Source organism: Oryctolagus cuniculus, chromosome 14 (genome assembly GCF_964237555.1).
Source record: "Oryctolagus cuniculus chromosome 14, mOryCun1.1, whole genome shotgun sequence".
NCBI lineage: Eukaryota > Metazoa > Chordata > Mammalia > Lagomorpha > Leporidae > Oryctolagus > Oryctolagus cuniculus.
The window spans coordinates 12,023,228-12,042,361 of NC_091445.1; the positions used below are offsets into that span (position 1 = coordinate 12,023,228).

Here is a 19,134-nt window from a genome sequence, read left to right on the forward strand (position 1 = left end):
ATACATGAGAAAGCTCTGTTTCAGTGAGTACTCATTAAATTTAAGGATGAGGATGTCAAATAGGTATTTATTTTTTGAGACATGTCAGTTACTTGTTTTCACTTAATCCATTTTAAAACTGAAAGTGATTATATTAAGGAAGTCTCTGGTTTGCTAACTAGCAACGCCCTTGTAGATATGAATTTAAAACTGCCATAGCCCATTTTGTGTTGTCTGAGGAAACACTGTAGTTGTGCAACTCATGTTCTTTCCAAAAAATGATCTAACTGAATGTCAGGATGGTCCCCTTGTTGACAGAGGACAAATCAGGCTGTTTTGTGCATAGCACAGTTCAGTTACATGGGATGACCTTGTTCCAGTGCAAAACAAAGGACTGAAATACTCCCCAGGTAGAACTGAAGTGTCCACCTGTGACTCAAGTATGAAATATATGGCTAATTTCAAGTAAGTCACCAGCTATATTTATATTTTCAAGTGCCTTCAGCAATGAAGGTCATTACACTAAGGACCCTCTGGGTCACAAAATGAAGTGTAGGATACAGAGTTCTTCTATGACAATACATGTGATTTAGCTTGCTGCAACTTAACAAAGACAAATCTTAATTGAGATGAAAATACCAAGTTGCCTAAATATTGAACACATGTATGAGAATATATTAAATCAATGACTAATGCATGCTTTGGAAATCTTGATCAATGCTTAAAATGTTTCTTCAATTACAGCCTGCAAAAGATGTAACCTATAAATACAACTGTTGGAACTGGCTTTGTTTTTTTTTTTTTTTGCTGCTATGAATAAGACATATTTGATGTGCTGCTAATCATCTCCTTTGCCAAATACCTTAGCTTGATGAACCATATCCAGATTTCGAGTGGTGGGCAGCAGAGTAGACTGATCTCCTCACTGCTGAGGGAGGAAGGGATGCATGAATGCCAATACCCCCATCTCTCCATCTTCACTTCTTCCTTTCTATAACCACTTATTGTCTCCTTCCAGGGTGTAGGTAACTTACGGGCCCTGAGGATAAAGTGGTGAGGAAGTATCCACAAGTGTGTATCCCTGGAACATCAAGACCTGGAAGATAGGAAGCTGGCAGTTACAACTCACTGTAACAGATTCCCTGGTGAGGAAGCCAAGGGGTGACATAGTGGGTGAAGCTTATTGGATGGAATTACATCTAAGCAAAGGGGTATTTTAGGAGTTTTGCATTTTATGCAGAATTAAGATGCCACTGAAGTCTCACCCCCCCTTTGAATTTCCTTGTCATTATGTCCCCCCACATGTCTTGGACTGAAGCCAACCTTCAAAATAGCTCTCGTTCCCTTATACTGCTTCTCATGCCTCTGTGGCATTTCTCTCACTCAGTCTTCTCTCATAGTCTGCAGTTCTCATGGATTCCTCCAGTGGGAAAGCAAGGGTTGATGGTCACTTTGGGCTTAGTCCCTCACTTCTAGACTCTGCTCCCTGTAAAATCCCACCAGGTACCACTGTGTCACACACAGAAGCTTATGATGGAGCTAAAATGATGTGTGGCCTTGTTCATTTATTCACTCAAGGGCCTGATGATCTGTTATGCTCAAGGAAAAGTGAATAAAGATGAACATACAGGAGGAGGAAGCACATCCAAGAGACGATCAAACTTCCCAAATGGGTTCAATGAAAAATTGGCTGATAACATCTCACCATCTGTTCAACATGTATTTACAGAATACCTACTGTGTGCCAGTCCCCATCGTGAGAGAGCTTACTCCATTTGAGATATATGGACAAGTGAGTAAGTGAGAGAATAGTGAGAAGGAGCCAACCTTGGGTTTTCTTTTCTTTTTTTTAAGACTATTCGAAAGTCAGCTAGAGAGAGGAGCGGCAGAGAGAGAGGTCTTCCATCCTCTGGTTCACTCTCCAATTGGCTGCAAGGGCCGGAGATGGGCCAATCCAGAGCCAGGAGCCCAAGGACTTGGGCCATCTTCTACTGCTTTCCCAGGCCCTAGCAGAGAGCTGGATTGGAAGTGGAGCAGCCGAAACTCAAACTGGAACCCAGATGGGATGCTGGCACTGCAGATGGCACCTCTACCTGCTATACCACAGCACTGGCCCCCACCTCTTTTTCCTACTCCTGTCTTGCTTACCAGTTGCTTTTATCTACTCAGTAACAGCAAATGCAAATGTTGAGTTTTTCAAAGTCTCAAGCAAATATCTTTTATAAATTTCTTCATCTACAATCTACTCTCCCTTAGTTCAACATTAATGCTAAACATTTCCTTTAAAAGTCCTTTAGTAAAGAAGCAAAAGTATTTATGAATTATAACTGAAACTTATTTTTCCAGCCAAAATTAGTGTATTAACACTAAAGTCTTTTCTACGTGTATATTTTTAGTGGGATAAGAATAGGAGGCTAATTAAAACAACACTGTGGTCTTCGAGGGTCACAATTCTAGCACTGAGTTCTAACACCTTAACAACCCTGCTGCAAAGTTGCTATTTGATCCCAATCAAGTCGTGGGAATTTTTCAATTTCTCACTTGCAAAATAGTACAGCAAAGGATTTCTAATGAAACACGAAGGTATTGCAGCACAGCAAAAGGAGGAAAATTACTTACAATTATATTTTAGGACTTTCTATTGAAAATTAAGAAGTGGAACTGGGGGAAAAGTATTTTCTATAGTTTTTACATTTGTTGAGTTCTTCATATGGCACTGATACAATGAAAGTTATTTTATTCAACTTTAGATAGAGAATGTTCATGTTTTCTTAAGAATTTTTTTGTTAATGAAATAATTCTCCACACATCCATTTACTTTTTATTTTGTCTTGTAGGGCTTGTTCCACTTTGATGGTCTCCTGTATTCTATTTGAGTGGTTCTAGAAAAGTGTCAGTCCTGTTGTATGGCTTTTGGAGTCTATCCAGCTAAAAATCACCATTTATATCATTCTAAAGCAAAGTAGTAATTATTAATACATTTGTGATGCTAGAATACTGACAGCCATTTGTCTTTAAAAACCTTTTGTACATTAAAGACTAATATTTGTCACAGTTCTTGTTGGAAACATGTTCAGTTTAAGAATAAAGAGCCCATTGAAAATGTTTACACAAACTGTCTTTTAAATGCAGTGATCTTGTGGATGTATTTGGGAACCTTATTAAGTAAGGGCACAGCTTAATAGTTACTTTTATTTGGTTTCAATTACTTTGAACACATAATTCCACCATGGAATGCATTTCATTCGCTGTGAGATAGGAAATACAAAGTAAAGCAATACAATACAAAACAAAAACACAAAAACAAAACACTTGTTTTTATAAGGCAGCAGGGGCTTAGTAGTGATGGCCTTGGTCCTAGCACTGAGTTCAGAGAGAAATGTGGATCCCCTCACTTCAACACACAATGCCCTTCAGAGTGAATGGCTATCTGGTAAAGGGGTTTTTATTTAATATTGACTCTAAGTGTCCATACGGCTGTGAAATCATAAGTGTCACCTTGTATTTATATGTGGTACTGTCCTTTCTAAGAGCAATTGCATTCATTTGATGTTTCATTTCCAATATGTATTGTGATCTCACAGTAAGTGGCACACCAGGAAAAACCGGCACAGTGACTGCATTGAGGAATCTGATCTGGTGGGCACCATAGATGTGTAAGTGGACACACATGAAATCCCCTGTGATAGTCTGGTAAGTAGCTCTAAAGAGGAGAGGAAAGAGGAGGCGGCCACTGTTTTTGCTACCTTACTGGAGCCTTTTGTACTCCTTTGAGATAAGCAAGGAGGGCGTCACTCTTTGCATCTGATGCAGGAGGAACGACTTTCTGGTGGGTGATGTGCCCTGCCCAAGGTTGGTATAGATGAAAAGACTTCTGACCCCTCAGCTAATGCTCTGAAGCCCAGATCGAACTCTCAGCTTGGCCTTCTGTCCTCAGAGTTCTCCCCAGTCTTGATGGATGCTCAGTTGGAGCTAAGATGATGTTCATTGAAAAAGTTGTCCTGTGATGAGCTTCCTCGGGTGCGCATTCACATCACATTTCAGGGGGTACATTTCAGGCAGTCTCTAAATAAGGCATCCTTGGGTTTTTGCATTTTCATTAAAAAAGGACTATGGTTTTCTATACAGATATGTAAAAGATTTTTATTCATATTTAAATATTTGAATAATTTGTTTTTATGGTTAAAAGCAAATGTGAGGCAAGCGACTTTTCAGCCAGAAACAGAACAATAAAAATTCTGGTTCAATCAAATCGTGGTTGGATTCAGTAAAGAAGCAAACCCACTGGCACGTCTAGTTTCTAATTTTCTAGAGGAGGAGTGCAGGGATATTTTAATCATTTTGTAATGTTTTTCATCGTTCTTGTTGCCTCAAAAGTTGGAAGTGTGAATATTCTCATTTAGTATTCTTACAAGAGCAGTGTGGCTTGGATTTCCGTTCCCTGAAACACTGGGACGAACATGAATGACCTTAAACTTCACAATGACAACGATTGTATGGTCTGTGTTGGAAACCTGCTGGGCACTGGCAGCCCATACAATCTGATCAAGACCACAGATCTCTAAGCTGCCCTCGGACCAACTTTGAGAGTGAAAAGGAAGCTAACTGTTTTAATCTTTTCTGTATTGATTATTTTGCAAGTTAATGGACTCAGACATGTTATATACATTAGGTGCTGAGCCACTGGGATAATGCTGTTGGACCTGTTGCAAGCAGTGATATAATTAAGGATTTGTTAATGGTTGTATAATAAACCTCTATTATCAAGGACTTTTAACTAAGTATTAAAAATTCATTCTCAGCTGTAACTTGCCATTCATGGGCTCAGTTAGGAAGCAATTTTCTTTTACAAATTTTCTATTAAAGAATGAATGAAAAAGTTTCCCTGTACATAGCATTGTAACTGATTTTCCCTTTAATGAAAAGTTTTAGGCATGAGTCATTTCTGAAATGGAAAATTCCTGAAATGTGAGAAGTATAAGAGCAAGCAGTTCTTTTCTACATCTAATATCTTTATGTCAGGTAGAGAGCTCCTTTTAGGGTATTTGTTTAATGGTCCACTAGGTCATGAAAACAAAGGAGGAGATCTGCGTGTATAAAGATGCCAATATAGACATTTTTAAAAGCCTATTTGCATTTTTAATAAAAAGTAACCCATGCTTCCTTGAAGAGGTCAAGACACAAATGCGTGTAAGAAAAGGAATATTGTGTTTTTAGAGTTGTCCCTACAAATCACATTCAATCATTAAATTAAAGCCACCCCTTTTTTATTTAATCCTACTTTTCTGATATCTACTTTTATTGTATATTCCTCTCTACATTTCCATTTATACAAATGTATACATCTCTACCCAGCACATTTTAGAAAGTCAAATATGAATGTAATTCTTCTAAATCCCTCCTAGTAGTTGATTGAGAATTTGTCTGCCAAGAAGTATTCATCCTTATTAAAAAAAAATAAACACCTTCCTTTGATAAATCACTGAAATTTATATAAGTCAAGCTTATACTTAAGTAACCCAAATAATCAAAATAATCATCTGTGCTCTTGAATTATGGACCCTCAAATCCTTTCCCTGAAACTCATTCACACTCTTATCCCCTTCTCCATGTCCTGCCTCCCTTAGGGCAGTACTTGCTCTAAGAGGGGTGCACAGTGTCCCACCAGCAGTGACCAGAGTCTGGATACTCCTTTATCCTGCAGAGAAAACCAGCTGGGACTCGCTAGCTCTACTGTCGTGACTTCAGTGGTTTCTGCTGAAAGCCCGAAGTCAAAAATAACAGTTGCTGGGGCTGACGTTGTGGCTCAGCTGATAAGGCCACTGCCTGCCATGTGGCTTCAGACAACACACTTATAATCTCATAGTTTCTGTGGCTCGCAATCTGGACGCTACATGGCCAGTCCTTTGCTTTGGGTCCCACAAGGCTGCAGTCAACATGCTGGCCAGGGTAGTATCTTCATTCGGGGGGAGACAGCCTCTTCCCATCTCCCTGCTGCTTGATAGAGTTATAGCTCCCACAGGTTTTAACACCCAGGCTTTCAGCTCTCGAAGGTCTCAGTCCCATTGCCCTCTTGACTGTCGTGTGTCCCTCTGTCCAGTTGCTGGGACGGGGTCTTATCTAACGCGACAAAATGTTGAGGATGAAATCACATCACCTCTGTCATGTTCTATGGCTTAGAAGCAAGTGACAGTTTCTACGTGAAGTCTAGGGCAGAGGGTTTTACAAGACTATGTATCAGGGGTGTCACTTTGGCTGTATCAGCCTAATAGGTATTACAGTTTTTTCATTAAATGAACAAATGAGAATTATTTAGCTGGCATTTGGGAAGTCTTTACTTACAAATCCTTTACCCGTCTCACAGCTTACTAATTATATGGCCAGAAACTTTACATTGGGATATTCTTAATTTTTCACCAGAATGAATTTTGTAGGCCTTTGCCTTACAATGAAGAGGTCTGTAGTGCAATTTTACTTTTCTGATTTGAGCCCTTGTCTAGGAATGAATCACTTAATGTGCTTCTCAGTGATATCCTGATTCCTTAAAAGATAAATATTATTTGAAAGGCAGTGTGTGATAGAGAAAGAGGTCTTCTGTCTGCTGGTTCAATTCCTCGAGTGACCTCCACAGCAGGTGCTGAGTGTGGCCAGAGCCAGGAGCCCAGAACTCCGTGAGGGCAGCACTGGCCCCAGGCACTTGTGCCAGCGTTGGCTGCCTTCCCAACACATTAGCAGGGAGATGGATTGGAAGTTTAACAACTGGGATTCAAACAAGTGCTCCAAGAGGGGATACTGGAGGCAGCGGCTCAACCCACTGCACCACAACGCAAATTCTTAAAAAGAATGTTTAATGTATCTGTTCAGTGTTTACAGTCGTTTCCCCTGTGTTAGCCGCACTATTGAATGCGTTCTCCACTGAAGAGCATGGGTGGATTATGGACGAAGATGCCCAAAATAAAAAACTTCCAGGGTTAAAGGAGTTAAATAGATGGGGGTGCGGTGGGGGTGGGTAGAGAACTGGTAATACTCAGCGAAATCAAAAATGCACATCTCTGACTTGGCTTTACCAACACAGGTATTCCAGAGAAACCTTCACAGAAACGTTCATAAATCATCGTTTCATAGAGCAAAAACAACTCCAATGTAACAGGATGAAGGATACAGTTTGCACTACTCATACGAGAGGATATCACACCACGGTGAAAATTGTAGGGCCTGCATCAATATGGAAGAAGTGCAGAAACATGGTCAGGCAGAAAAAAAAATGTTATAGAGACAGATCAATATGCAAAGAAAGTTTTTAGTTTAAACCCATGCCAAATACGGTAATATTCAGATATTAAGTGATTGAAAAGGACAAGGAAAAAAATGAATTGAAACCAAAAATTGGGGTGGGAGGATAGTTTGAGAAGGGAAGAGGGATAATTGTGCTTACAAACTATTAGTATGTTCTATACTTAGGTGAGTGGTACATACACAAATGTTTGCTTTATTATATTTTGTGTACTTTGTGTGCCAGTTTTGATATATATTAAACTAATTTCACAATTAAAAGAAGATGCCAGCAAGTTATACAATTTGTAGGCCTTGGGTTTTAAAATCCAAATGGATTGAGGAGGCGGCACTCGGTGGCAGAAGCGAAGAGCTTCCCCGAGTAGAACCACCTCACAGGGTTAGAGTGCGTAGGATGAGGCCCCCACATACAATGCTGGCATCCCATAGAGTGCTGGTTCGAGTCCTGTCTGTACCATATCTGATCCAGCTTCTGGCTAGTGTGTGAGGGAAAGCAGCACAAGATAACCCAAGTGCTTGTGCCCCTGCTACCCACATGGGTGACCTGAATGGCATTCCAGGCTCTTGACTTTAGCCTGGCCTCTTCCTGACCATTGCAACCATTTGGAGAGTCAGTCAACGGATGGCAGATGGATCTCCCTGTCACACCCCCTGTCTAACTTTGTCTTTCAGATAAATTTAGATCTTTTAAAAAGTAATACGTAGGAAGGAATAGCCGCAAGAGAAAAGGCCAATGTGGGAAGGACAGGTCCAGGAAGCGCTGCACGTGGGTGAGGGGTCATCACGCACTACTGCACGGGAGAAGGCAGCTATGGTAGCAAGCACAGGATGCCAGGGTCTGTACCTGTCCTCACGTTGATGTATGCCAGGAACACTCTCCCCTGGGCCTTCCTGCAGTCTTGTCCCTGAACTTGTCTCTAGTGAACTGGGTACGTGGGACGATTTAGCCCAGACCATCTAACGATGGTGAGCAGTCAGCAGCCACAGTCAACATTCGGGTGTCAGATCGAAGTTTAAAATGTTTGCTTTTCTGTGTGTGTTGGGTAACTTCTACAAAGGTACTTGGCTCCTCTCCAAGGCTTAGTTTCTTCGTGAAGACAATCACACACTGATTTGTCAAATGTTGACGGAGCACCAAGTGTTTGCCAGGCACCGTGTTGGAAACAAGGGAGTTCCTGATAGATCAGCAAACTTCCCATTTTTAGTGACAAAATCTAATTCACATGGGCTTAAACACGTGAGGCATGCATTGGCTTTTATGGTGGAGAAAGTCTGTTGTGTGGGTAGTTCTAGATTTAGGTATAGGCTCAAACACTTACTAGAGTCCATTTCTTCAAACTTTTTCTTCTGAATTTACTTCCTTCTAAGCTCATCCTTTTAAGGTATCATTGTGTTCAAATCTTAATACTCAAAATGTCCCTTAGGATGTTGTTCATACAAGCCTTGGTGTCTATTCTCGCTCCTTTCTGGTCAAGGGAATGGGGTAGTTTGACCAGCATAAGCCTAGGTCACATGTACCATCCCTGCAGTTTGGTAAAAATTCTCATACATGTACTGAGAATGGTCAAGTTTTCCCTAAACATAATTGGGATACTATCTTGTAAAGGAGAGAGAAAAAAATCCTAGGGATCAAAAATAACAAAAGTCCCCCTCAAATATTGGCCAAAGCTTCCCCAGTTGCTGACCTCATTGAACATACAGTTCAGTGGGAAGATGGAAGCAGATAAAATAATCACAGAACTATACAATTAAAATTGAATAGACTGCAAGGAAGAGAAACATGATGCTATGAGTGTTAAAAACAAGGAAATTTGGTCTAGTCTAGACGGTTACAGAAGGCTTCCCCAGGGAAAGACTCTGTGAGCTGGGTTTTAGTGATCAGTGGAAGTCAACCAGGTGAACAGAGAGACAAGAACACTTCTGGTAATATGCTACAGTGCTCCATGTCGGCAGAGAGTTCAGCAAATTTCAGAATCTGACCAGTTCTGCGTAGCATGGAGAGGCAAAGTGTTGTTGGTGCCGAGCTGAAACAACAGGTACGACTCAGACTTGTCACGGCCTCCTAGGATATTTTAGAGTTTGGCCTCTGCTATAAAGGCAATGAGAAAGCACTCGGGTTTAAACACAGAGAGGATTTACTCACTTTTGAATTTGGATAGGATTATTCTCTGGCCACTGCTGAAAAAGATTAGAGGAGTAAGTATGGCTCTACCCCTGACAATGCCATTACACTAGTTCAGAGCCACAGTTCTTCCCTGGAGGCGACTTTGCCCCACAAGGGCCGTCTGGCAATGTCTGGACCATTTCTGATGGTGACCATTCATGGGAAATGTTCCTGGCATCTTAGGGTGGTAGGGAGAGGTCATGAATGTTGCTAAGCATGCTATAATGTACAGATCAGCACCCTCAATAAAGAGTCACTTAATTCAGGATGTCAACCATGTCAAGGTTGAAAAAAAAAAAAAACACTGGCCCAGGGATTAGCATCGGTAGATCCACACCTGTCCTCAGCATGCCATACTGGTGCCTTTTTGTGTCCCACTTGGTCCAATTCTGACGCAGCTCCCTTCTATCAGTCACATTTCTAGACGATGACACGTAAGCCATTTTCTGCAGAAAATTACCAAGTTGATACTCAAAGAGAACGTCTAAGGGCTGGCGCTGTGACAGAAGGAAAAGCCGCGGAAGACATCCCAAGTGTTTGGGGCTCCGCCACCCAGGTAGGAGACCTGGATGAAGTTCCTGGTTCTGGCCTGGCCCAGCTCTGGCTGCTGTGGCCCTCTGGGCGCATTGAAACAGCAAATTGAAGATCTGACTCTCTCTCCCTCTGTCTATAGCTCTTTCAAATAAATAAACCTGAAAATATTGGCTCAAGTGAGGATGATCATGACTTGAAGCAGGCAGTGGTGGGGCAGATGGAGAGAAGGCAGTAGGTGGGATGGGTATCATGAGGGTCTGTTGGAGGGAAGGACCTCATGGTAGATGTGGCAGCAGAGTCACTGAGCTGGAGACGAGCAGAAGGAAAGCATGTTTGGATAGCTGCAGTCTCACTTTGAGGCAGCGTTGAGGTCTCCATACTGAGTTACCAAGTTACAGGTAGGTTTGGAGATAAGATGACAAGTGGTGGATGTAGAAGATTGTCTAAGACACTGTAGGTTTAAGAGAAAAGAACTTACAGGGTTGAGCCCTGAGGCGCTCCAAGATTCAATACCTCATAAAAGAGAATGGTTGAGAAAAGCATACACTGCAGGTTTCTGAGTGATATGAGGAAAATTACTGAACTCTAAGATGTGCTGGTGCTTTTGTGTAGAGATTACCAAGGTCATAAATGTTAAGTGTCTAGTAGAGTCATTACTACTACTAATCTTGTTCTTCTCTGTTTTTACAGTTGTCAGCGTATCTTTCTCTGGCTACCTTTAGGCTGCAGTTGGCTAGAACATAGGTAAGCCATGGCCATGAAGTTAGTTGTCTTGTTTTAAATCCAATTCTAAATCCATAGGTTCTGGCCCAAAGACCCAGGGTGGCTCCCATCGTTCCTGGTGAGTAAATCCATCTACATATAGCTTCTCGCATTGAAATTCCTCTATTGACCATTATTTGACAGCCTTGTGTCAGGTGGTGATGTTTCTTAGTACTCATTCTTTACCATTTCTGAACCCTATGGTCACCCTACACTGTGATTTTTACGGACTGTTCGGTAGATTTCTCTACTCAATAGCTGAGTAAGACATCCTTCTGTCACATTCCTAGAAGATGACATTTAAGTCATTCTCTCCACAAAACTACAGAGTTGAAACTCAAAGACGAAGTCCAGGGGCCTGCTCTGTGGCATAGCAGGTAAAGCCACCACTTGTGATGCCAGCATCCCATATGGGCACCAGATCAAATCCCAGCTGCTACACTTTCCATCCAGCTCCCTGCTAATACACCTGGGAAAGCATCAGATGTCCCAAGTGCTTGGACCCCTGTACCCACGTCAGAGATATGGAAGAAGTTCCGGGCTTCAGACAGGCTCTGCCCCGATCATTTGCAACCGTTTGAGGAGTGTACCAGTAGACAGAAGCGCGCTCTCTGTGACCCTGCCTTTCAAATAAATTTTTTTAAAGTCTACACTCTTTGCATGGTTTTTATCCCCCTACCTTTATTTCCTGGATTTGTATCCATAATTTTTTTTTCTCAAATTCTAATTCATTTGAGAGATGACAGCATATCTTATTCATCTCAACATTCTTCCCAGAACTTAGCAAATAATCATTAAAAGAATAGAAAGCTATGGCAGGAAATATGTAAGAGGATCCCGTAACACCATATAGAGCCAGAAATTCAGGTAATGTTCACCTCCCTCGCAAATACACACTCAGAAGGTGCACAGAGACACACAGGAGCTGACCAAAGAAGATCCCAGTGGTCAAAGCTGAAGAAACTTGTGGAACAACAAAACAGAATAATGGATTGTGATTCAAAGTATAAGATAATTACCTGCAAGTACACACAAAATAAATGATTCAATTAGTAGATCAGGGAGAAGTGACAATTGTCCCATTCTCTAGGGAAGAATCCCAGGTAATTTATGGAGGTAATCTGCCTTCAAGGAAATGAATAATCCTCTACTATTTTAATGTGGCTTATGTATACTGGTTTATTTCCCTGGAGTATTGCTTAGAAAGGGGGAAGATAATTATATACAGGAAGACCTTGACAAACCACCTTAGCCTGGAGATCAGAGATAAGTCAGGTAGAGATGATGCAATCAGAACATCTGACCTTTAGACAAATTCTGGTATGGGGCTTCCTACAACATATCTACCTGCAGTATTCCTGGAAACTTTCCATGTTATCAGAAATAAGAAACTAGTCAGTGCCAAGAGGAGCTTGCAGAGACACGATGACAACATGTAAAATGGTATCCAGGATGGAGGACTGGAGAAGAAATAGGGTATTAGGGGGGAAAAAGTAGCGAGAGTGGTTACCTTTATCTGCAGGGCACACATTTTGGGAGGCCCCCCGAAATCAGCAGATAAACTTAAGTCTCTTATACAAAAAGCAATTCTGTTTGTATGAAGTCCATGTACATCCTCTGGTATACTTTATATCACCTCTAGATTACTTATATTACCCATACTATGTGAATGCTATGCAAGTAATCATATACTGTATTGTTCAGAGAATGAGAACAAATGTCTATCCATTTTCAGCACACTTTTTTCAAATATTTTCCATCCTCGGTTGAAGTAGATTTGGTTTTAATGGCTCTGGAAGTTAATTGATACAATTAATACACTGACACTGATATGTTAACACAAAAAGCATACCAATGTAAGATGTTAATGGTAAGACAAACTGGGTGCAGGAATATGGGAACACCCTATACCATCTTAAAGTTTTCTGCAAGTCTAAGGCTGTTCTAAAATCAGTCTCTTAAAATAATTAAAAGGCACAGTATCCAGGCATGAACAGGTCAGTGGACACACCCAAAGGAATATTTTGATTTTTATTTCATTTTTGTTAAAGTGAACTTTGCTTCTGTCATATTTTGTAGTTCTCCCTCAGCAATTAGTGAATACATAAAAGCCCTTTAAAACTATCTTGGTCTAACACCCTTTAATGAAATTGTGTTTTTGAAAAAACAAAGACCTGAGTTTGCAGGCCACATGTGTTATTTATGTGCTGGGCGACAATTTGGGATCATACAACCTCTGACTCCATTTCGTCATCACCTATGATGGCAATGCTGCCTACATCACAAGATTGTTTTACAGAGAGTAGCTAGGACACTTCTCCTAGAGTTGGATTTTACAAATTATTAACTGTATTTAACCTCATTATTTTTCCAAACATTAGATGACACGAGAATAGTTTTACCAAATAATGGCTCTCAGAAAGATGAACAGTAATGCATCAATCATCCCAGGCTTAGGGGAAAGTTAAAACTAGCATATTGGGTAGCACAGAAAAGCCCCAGCGGCTCAACTCCTCCTTTGCCTACTTAATACTCATTTTAATTTTAGATAGAAAAATCTAGACAAGGAAATTGTGTTGGGACAATCTGATGACATTTTATTGAAGTAATTCATGTAGCTACAGGACCCCAGCTGTCTTTCTCACCACCTTAGTTCCTCATTTTCCTTTCCCTGACTTTCAAGATGCCGAGTAGGTAAACATCTCCATCTCTACCATCCTTGGGGCAGCTCTGGAACTTCCAGCATTATTGATTTGAGCCAGGGCTTGGGACTGAAGTGACTATGTTTAAACATACTTGGATTAAACATTAATTTACATTGGTGGATTATGAACAACACTACCTGCTTTGGTGAGCTAAAAGTAAGGGCTTTTCTCACCCTATCAATGAGTGACTTAGACAAAACTCAACAGAACCTCTTCAAGTTCTAGCAGCTTGGGGAAATACTTGTGATACATTTTTGTCAGAAGTTTCTGGAACTATCTCACCCACATAGTGTGTATCAACCAAAACTTCTGTACCTATTCAGGACATGCCCCACCAGTAGGCTTCATTTAGAGAGATTTGTATGTTTAGTGTTGGTGGTAGATCCACAGAAACTTGAGTCAGCCATCCGTAAGTTTAATTAGTATCTTGCTCATCTAGAGTAGATACAAATGGCAAAGATGGTGCAGTGATGGGCACTGGGGAGAGGCATTCTGGCAAGGGTCACAGTGTCTGTGCCCCACAGTGACACCCCCTTCATCCTTCAGCAGGTTCCAGTTGGAGAATGGATGACTACGATAGTGACAAGTTGCAACAATAAGCTGAAAATAATCAAATTACATGCATCTTTTCCTTTCTGACTTTGCCGATGAGGACATATTGAAAGAGGGCTATCAAGACATTGCTTTTCACATACATTCATTAGTAATTCAAAGATTTAGTAGCTGATGGTGATGCTTGTGTAATTAGCAGGGAAAAAAATGGAAGAAATGCATGTTGCTATAGCAATATGTTCATCATGAATGATCTACAGCATAAACACCCAGATTAATTTGCAAGATGCCAGGTAGAAAGCTGCATGGCTGACTAGGCTACTCTCAGATGCCACAGTATTTGTTTTTATGAAGTATAAACATTAGAGTGGAGCTTTCAAGGCGGGTGTGCTTGTCACTGTCAATCACCCAGGGGTTGCATTCCCAAAGAGTTTTCAATTCACTATAAAATTTTTTTTTAGCAGATGAAGAGAAACATGCCCCCCACCCCGAGAATTAAATATATATACCAGTATGGGTGACATTTTGACACTGAAACAAGCTTAACAATTCCTCATTCATGGGCAGAGTGTTTCTGTTTTATCTTCACACTTGCTTTTAATACCAGAGGGATAGGGCTTTTAATGTGCAAGTGGATTAAAAAATATCAAAATTGGAAGCCCCGGTGTCAGGAAACCTCTCATGAAAGCACGTATGGATATGACCATAAGCCGGGTGGCATTTTAGGCCACCATAGTTTAGGTTATTACTAGAAACTTGAGGCAAAAAAAGGCATCCTTACCTCACTGGGCAGGGAAATGTGATCTGTGGGTATATATAGGTGTGTGTTTATGAGCATGTCTGAAAGCTGTAGCTGCCAACTGGGTGTTTGTTGCTGATGGTATTTTGAGGCCTGGAGCCAGACACATGGGATGGTACCAGGGATTCACATTCCTTGGCTTGGTCACTGGGATGGCTCTGTAGCCTTGGCGAAAAACACAGAGCAAGTTTGTGACCTGACCTTCTCATGCCACAGTCTGAGCAGACCAACATCAGAATTGGATAAGAGCTGGAAGGGGCTAGAGAGAAGTGGATAGGTTAAAAGAAAGGCTCAAGAATTTTAGAGATGGTGATGCTCACAATATCTCATTTTCATCTTTGACAGTCATGACTTGTGGACTAATGTTAGAGGCTGTATGAGGGGCCTTCCCAAGTTTGCGATGCACAGAATTTTGAAATCCATGCATCATTTTTTATAATGCATTTTCCATTAACTTTTGGAATATACTTGTATGTGACCCATGTGGATGGTGTACAGACGGGATTTACCAATTTACTCAGCATGTGAGAATAAAGCTGTGTGATGTAAAGGCATCGAATGTTATGCAAATATTTTCTCAGAAGACTCAAGTGGGGATGACAAACTCTAGGGGACACTAATGTGTGGTGTCCTGTGGGAGCGGAAGTCAAGTCACCATCTGCTATCCAACACCTGCTCTATGGCCAAATCATTGCTGTTGGACGGTACACAACTTGTCAGGCTCCCTGGCGCAGAATTCGCCATCGTGTGCCAGTGTCACCGAGGGTAGGATCTTCAAGGACATGAGGACCAGTCAGAGTTGTGGCTGTGTTTTTCCTCTCGTCTAGGGAAGTACTGGGTCTCTGGAAATAACTCCTGACATCTGCTTAAACCATGTCTGCTATGAGGTTGGCCAAGGGAATTCTGAAGTTTTAGGCCAGGCCTGGCATTCACCAGTACTACCCCTCTGGGATTGAGCCTGGAGGCTAGAGGTTGCCAAACCCAAGTTGGACTCTGCACTGCTTAGGCTGGATTGACAGGCACTGTGTAGAGGAAATGAACAATAAACATTGTGTCCTTTGGGGTCCCACAAAGGAAAACAATAACTTGCATTAATTATGGTTCCAAGAAAGGATTGGTTGCTTCAGGCTACTGCCCAAAGAAAGGCAGTTACAGACAGTCAGCCCCGAAGGAGACGGGGAACTTTCTTCCCTTGCCCCACCCTGGTAGGGAGTCAGTTCTGGCCACCGGGGAAGTTGGCGCTAATCTAATCAGGATGTTTTTGCTTTAGCTTCTGGTGTGGCTTTTTGTCTGGATTGGGGAAGAAGAAAGGATGCTTGGAAATGCTACGTTTCCAAGTTGCTTGTACAAGTGTCCGTTTTCCCAGTCTGAATTCTGCATGAGTAAACTAGTTAAGGCATTTAGACTTTTTGCAATAGTACTTAAAGTACAATACGGTGGTCCTCAACCTCCAGCAATTTTTGTCCACATTTTTTGAGACATTTTCAATTGTCATGACTAAGTTCATAGTGTGCGCATGCCCCTGGTATCCAGTAGGAATGACCAGGATGTGGCTAATGTCCTACAATGCATAGGAAAGCCCTTTATAACAAAAGCTGATCTGGTCCAAAATATCAGTGGTGCCTTCGAGAAACCCTGGTGTAATGTAACAGTATGACAGCTTTCTAGTATTTATCTGGGTGCAGTAAGACACATCCAAAGATGTTCTATAGTTTTAAGTAATGATTTCATTGCTATCACTCAAGCTGTATCAGACCATGAACAAATGAGTTCTGGCAGAGACAACTAGAAGTATAATACCTTAGACTTTTCAGATCTGAGTGGATGGACAGGCATTGTGGTGCAGGTTAAACTGCCGCTTACGATGTTCATATCCTATATTGGAATGGCAATTTGAGTCCTGGCTACTCTGCTTCCCAGACACCTCTCTAGTAATGTGCCCAGGAAGCAATGGATGGTGGCCCTGGTACTTGGGCCCCTGCCTCCCTTGTGGGAGAGCTACATGGAGTTCCTGGATCCTGGCTTTAGAGTGGCCAAGCCACAGCTCTTGTAGCCATTTGGAGAGTGAAACAGCAGATGAAAGATCATGCATGCTCTCTGCTTTTCAAACAAATCTCTTAAAAAAAATCTAGAGTGGAATGGAGGAAAATAGCTTTAGTGAAAAGATGGTATTTTTAATTTCTAGCCTACAATATGGGCAAATGAGCCTACTAAAAATTCAGAATGTTATAAATGCCCACTTGTCTGTGTATTACTTGGAAACCAGAATAATATTAAAAACCTTAGTGGGGTAGAACAGTATCTTAAGTTTAATACATACATATGTTATAAGCATTGTGTGTTACATAAAATGTTATTTGAACTTCATAACATGCGTATCAGACAGGAACCATTACCCTGTTTCATAGCTAAGAAACTCGGTGAGGCTGGAGTTGAACCTGGGTCTCATCCACTTGGTAGCCCGAGTGTTTCGTATCCCACTAAACTGCCTTTGACTCTGAACTACGCTTACTGTCATACAAACACTGCTGGGTAGATTTCTGGGTTGAGAAGCACACAATCTCACGAGGCAGAAAAAGGCTAGGCAAGGAGCGTTCCCTCCTCTTGCTCTCTGACTTGCTTTTGTTTGCAATTTCGAAGTTGGCAAATGTCATCATCTTGTGCTGTAACTTCAGTTCTAATCCTATCCTCTCACACTCATGCCACAGTCCCAGAACCTAAACATCCTCCTCCCTGTTTCACTGTGGCGCCAGCAACTTGAGATTTCTCCTTCTCCTCTTGCTCCAATCATCTCTCCTTCCTGCTATAGTGTGACTGGATTTTAACAATTTTTTAAACTTTTAGTTTTTAACACTCGATGTGCTTTGTCGAGACAATTCTAAGAATATAATGTTATTCCCCTCCCTTTCCTCCTTCCCCCTCCCTCCCACCTTCCTTCCCCTACCGTTTAATGTTTGAAATAACATTTTACATTTACATTACAGGAAAAAGGCTTAATACCTCACAGACTAAGAGGCTTAACAAGTAAAAAAGCAAAACTACCCTAGTTTCGTGCGAATATAGACAATGGCTATAAGTAATCATTGAATCGAAAAATGAGCACTTCATCTATCCACAGTACATTTTAAAGTGATCATGGATCATTCAACCTGCAGTAGAAGAACATTCTCAACCATTGGTTTCACTAAGGTATAAAACAAAGTTTTACAAGACTGGGTTGGCGGCAATGACAGTGTGACTGGATTCAACGGATCATCATGTTCACTGCCTCAAAAATGCTTGTATTTCTGTGGAGGTTGATGATATTTAGTCATTCAGAAAGATTTGCAGGAAAACCCATGGTTTGAGGAAGCCTTGCAGAGGCCTGCCCTAGGCACCTCGACAGCGTTCTAGACATCTACACAGCAGAGCTGTGTGCTTTTTCATAAGGCCATGGGATTCTCAGGACTTTTGTTTTGCACTCTAAGAATTGAGATGGGAAGCAATATGGATGATTTAGCTAAAGACACTAATAACAAAGAAACACAGATCTACAAGTACCTTAAAATGTCCAGAAGAATCTCCAGCAAAATGAAAGTCTAGAAGTATTTTGGAGCATGTATGACTTACAGTTCCACGTGTACCAGCAACTTTGGGGGTGTTGGTATTGGTGCCTGCTTCATCAGCTCCTCGTACAATAAATGACTGGTTTGCTCTGCCATCATCAGTCCTTCCAAAGCCATGTCAGACAACAGTATGCCTCACTGTTGCTCTAAAGTCAGGAACGACTCCTGTTTTTGGCTTGTAGTAAGTGCTGAAGTCTGGGTAAGTAGCCCACGAGGCCCTACCTCATCTCTGCACACTCCCCAGCCCCTGTGCACCTGCTGATCTTTGCCCCACCTTCATCCTACTCCATGCCAGCCTTGGTGTCCTCCTTTGCCCTGGGATGCATTAGGCATTTTCTGCCTCAGACATTTTCACATGCTCTTCCTTCTGTGTAAACTATTTTCCTAGATCCGCATGTGTTCAATGCACTCAACGTGCTTCTGAGGTTTATAGAAGCATCAACTTCTCCAGTCTACTTAGTATAAAAAACTGAAGGTGGTCAGGCTATCTGTTGAATTCCTTACTGTAGAGTTAATCTTATGTGTAGAAAGTTAATTGCAAATAGCGCTTAGTAAAAAATAATGGGAATAGGAGAGGGAGGAGGAAGATGGGTGGGAGTGCAGATGGGAGAGTGGGTATGTTGGGAACGATTACTATGTTCCTAAAGTTGTATGTATGAAATGTATCGTTTGTATACCTTAAATAAAAGGGTTTCTAGGAAAAAAAGTTGCTCCCTACTGCTGCTCTTCTGATCACACTCC

The 19,134-nt window shown here is 41.4% G+C and overlaps 1 long non-coding RNA gene across 1 annotated transcript; it reads left to right on the forward strand.

The window, feature by feature from the left end:
• The first annotated feature begins 3,563 nt into the window (after window positions 1-3,563).
• LOC103349545 (uncharacterized) lies at window positions 3,564-19,099 on the forward strand. Its single transcript, XR_517712.4, has 3 exons — window positions 3,564-3,672; window positions 10,661-10,714; window positions 17,773-19,099. It is a non-coding gene; the product is annotated as an uncharacterized lncRNA (long non-coding RNA).
• The last annotated feature ends 35 nt before the right edge of the window (window positions 19,100-19,134 follow it).